Source organism: Sinocyclocheilus grahami, unplaced genomic scaffold (genome assembly GCF_001515645.1).
Source record: "Sinocyclocheilus grahami isolate Dianchi unplaced genomic scaffold, SAMN03320097.WGS_v1.1 scaffold2177.1, whole genome shotgun sequence".
Taxonomy (NCBI): Eukaryota; Metazoa; Chordata; class Actinopteri; order Cypriniformes; family Cyprinidae; genus Sinocyclocheilus; species Sinocyclocheilus grahami.
Window position 1 is genome coordinate 17,425 of NW_015507356.1, and position 2,191 is coordinate 19,615.

The window sequence follows — 2,191 nt, forward strand, 5'->3', positions numbered from 1 at the left end:
AACTGGAAAATGTGAATATTGTAATATGGAGGAAAATGTAGAGCATGTTATAATGAAGTGTCCAAGATACGGAGAGGAAAGAAAGATACTGATTGATGTCCTCAAGGAAAATAAAGAAAAACTTAATTTGATGAACATTTTGGGGAATAAATCAGGGGATAAAAACTTTCAAAAATTTTTTTATGCGTTATTTAAAGGACACAGGATTATATAATAGAATTTAGTGAAGAGTACGATCCTGATCCTAATCAGTAGGTAGCGGTAATGCACCTAAAAGTTGTATGCCATCCGCCATTAAACACCAAGAAGAAGAAGAAGAAGAAGAAGAAGAAGAAGAAGAAGAAGAAGAAGAAGAAGAAGAAGAAGAAGGCGGAAGTGTCGTCGATGGACTGAATTGATGCTACAGCGTTGTTGGCAGGGCGGCCAGCACGACAGGCAGATTAGTTAACTAACCAAGTTGAACCCAGGCCGAAAATTTGGAAAACGGATTATTACATTTATCGGGAGCTTGTGGCGGTGGGGCACGACTGTTCCGTGAATGGATCAGAAGTAGGTAGGTGGGGGGAAATGGATAATAATGAAGGAAGAGGTGAAGAAAGAGCAGGGTTGGGGAGGGAACAGGAGAGTGATAAATATGATAAAAGAAATAAAAGAGTAAGGAGTGATAGTGTTGATGATTCTGAATTGGAAGAAGAAAACCAGGAGATTTCTCAAGAAGGGAGGAGGGGGATTTATGATGTTGTAATACGGTTTAATGAAAAGAATCAGGGGATTATGAAGAAGGTTAGCCCGTTTGTGCTAACAACAACTCTAGCAAACAAGATAGGGGAGATTGAGTTTGCAAAAATCCTTAATGATGGGAATTTATTGGTAAGATGTGCTGATGGTGGGCAAATGGAAAAAGCCCTAAACATTAAGGATATAGCAAAGTGTAAGGTGGAAAACACAGGAAGGGTGGGAATCAGGAAAAAAGATGGTAGGGTAGGGGTGATTACAGGGGTGCCAATGAGTGTTACAATGGGGGAATTGATGAAGAATATCAAGGGAGCAAAAGTTGTGAATGTCCAAAGGATGAAAACATCAAGAGATGGAGAGGTAAAGGACACAGAGACAGTGTCAATAGAATTTGAGGAAGAAATTCTGCCAAAAAAAGTATACTTAGGATTCATGAGCTATCCAGTGAGGATGTTTATACCAAAACCAATGAGGTGCTATAAATGTCAAAGGTTTGGTCACACTGCAAAGAACTGTAATAGGCAGAGAAGATGTGCTAGGTGTGGAGGGGACCATGATTATGGAAAATGCGGATCAGGGGTGCCACCAAAGACCAATCTAGATTTTGTGATTCACGGGTATACAATAATAAGGAGAGATAGGAATTCTGGAGAGGTGGGAGGAGGGTGTGTTGTATTCATTTAGGCGGGTATATCATATAGATTACTGGGCAAAGGAGATGATCAAGAGTATGGAGGTGTGGAGGTGTGGGAAAGGGGAGGTGCAATTAGTATTATTAATTATTATAACCCATGTAAGAGGTTGGAGCTGGATAAGAGTACCAGAGTACCAGGGCAAGATAGACAAAAAATAATCTGGTGTGCAGATTTTAATGCTTATAGCTCGGTATGGGGAAGTGTACTTACAGATGCTAATGGTAAAGTAATTGAAGAATTGATGGAAGAAAGAGAATTGGTGTGCTTAAATGATGGAAGAGGAACTAGATTAAATGTGTCAACAGGGAAAGAATCTGTATTAGATATAACGTTAGTATCTAGTTTGCTGGCTGGAAATACTAATTGGGAAGTGTTGACAGCAACAACAGTGGGAAGTGATCACTACCCTGTCTTGTGCTCAGTAGGTGGGAAATTGGAGGTAGGAACAGAAGATACCATTTCTAAGTGGAATTTTAGTAAAGCTGATTGGGAAAGGTTTAAGAATTTGAGTGATGATGCAATGGCTGTCAGAGCAATCAGGTGTGTGCAATTCGTGCTGAGTGCAATCAGTGCAATGCATGATGGGAAATGTAGTCCGGGGTGATGTGCAACAGTGTGTAGTGCGAGAGTCAATGAAATTAGAAGTTCATGGACCGGATTCGTGACAATGGGCAACATCTAATGCAGTACAAGAAGGCTCAAGCAATAGTTAGGACAAAAATACGCCAAGCAAAGAGGAGTAGTTGGAGAAATTTCTGTGA